Genomic DNA, 1,774 nt, shown 5'->3' on the forward strand with positions numbered 1-1,774 from the left:
AAGAGAAGGCTGAGGGGGGATCTTGTGGCCTGTTACAAACTGGTCAGGGGGGATCAGAAGGCATTGGAGGAGTCACTGTTCCCCTGAGCACAGCCAGGAGTGACCAGGAACAACAGTCACAAGCTAGCAGAGGGTAGATTTAGGTTAGACATCAGAAGGCGCTATTTCACGGTCAGGGCGGCTACAGTCTGGAACCAACTTCCAAGGGAGGTGGTGCAGCCTCCTACCCTGGAGGTTTTTAAGAAGAGGTTAGATGAACACCTTGCTGGGGTCATTTGACCCCAGTACTATTTCCTGCCATGGCAGGGGGTCGGACTAGATGATCTTCTCAGGTCCCTTCCAACCCTAGAAACTATGAAACTATGAAACTATGAATGGCCACAAATTGATGGAGAGCAGATTTAGGTTGGACATTAGAAAGAACTTCTTCACAGTAAGGGTTTCCAGAATCTGGAATGGGCTTCCAAGGAAGGTGGAAGACCCCCCACTTTGGGGGTCTTCAAGAGGAGACTGGACAAGCATCTAGCTGGGGTTGTCTGACCCCAGTGCTCTTTCCTGCCCAGGGCAGGGGGACAGACTCGATGACCTACTGAGGTCCATTCTGACCCTAACATCTATAAATCTATGAACTTTGCTGTAGGAGAGTACTATCTGGAACAAGTACTATTCCACAGCTGAGTAATTACATGTACACAAATGCATGTGTTGCTTGTGACCAGGGCTGCCTGGGGCATGAGTGTTAAAGTGCAGGGGCTGCCTGCCGCCTAGTCCTACATTGTAGCACTTCATTCCCCAGCCAGCCTCTCTGCCACCCAACACTGCTACCCTGAGCCTAGGGCTGACCCCCTGGACTCCCTGCCAACCTGGGGCTGCTCCACCCTGGCTCAGATTGCTGCAGCCTTGGGCATACATGAAGACTTTGCACCTGGGAAGCAGTTGACTTCAGCACAAATTGCTCCAGAGTGTATTCAGGCACATTAATAGCACAAGTAGATGTGCCCAGAGTTAAATTTTAGATTTTTCAATATCCTATTAGAGACAAAAAGATTTTAAATACAAAATTTTGTGGCATTAGTGAGACATCAAGGATATACCATACCAGGCAAAGATGACTGAAACGAGTACATCTATAAGGCAAAACAATAGGTTTTATAAAGAGGGAATGACACAAAATCTCTTCTCATTTAAGTTTAAGGCAGAAGGCAGGACAGAGTAGTACCAGAGTAGATAAGAAGTACTGTTGCTTCAGAGAGACATAACTACTTCAGAGAAGTAGTGTTTTGCCATTCAAACAACCTACTTCATTAGATGTTAAATTTAGTATGACTTTAGCCACTGATTCCAAAGGTAGCTGTATCAGATCCAGCATATCCTAATTTCACCTATTTTTGTTTTTTTTATGTATGTTGATAAATTCTATTCTTGGCTTCCATTGACTTCAGTTGGAATCACGTGTGTGAATATGAGGACAAAATGTGTCAATTTAAATGATTTTTCCCAATGCCAAGAGCCTCACACCTCTAAACAGCTTTACAATAACAAACCACGGTGGCTACATAAAGGAAGAGACAGCAAAGCTTAGAGAGTAAGATTTATTTGAATTATATTGGAGATTATTATAAATAGCGAAAGAAAAATGAAAAAAATATATTCTATATACCTTTGTAAATATAGTGTGTAGACCAGTGTCCTTTTATGTCTCCACAAACTTTCTCAACATAATTCCCATTGAGGCAAAGTAATATTAGCAAATGATGAAAAAATGCAAAAATTT

The sequence above is a fragment of the Gavialis gangeticus genome, unplaced genomic scaffold (assembly GCF_001723915.1).
Source record: "Gavialis gangeticus isolate Ggan-Ray unplaced genomic scaffold, GavGan_comp1, whole genome shotgun sequence".
Taxonomy (NCBI): Eukaryota; Metazoa; Chordata; order Crocodylia; family Gavialidae; genus Gavialis; species Gavialis gangeticus.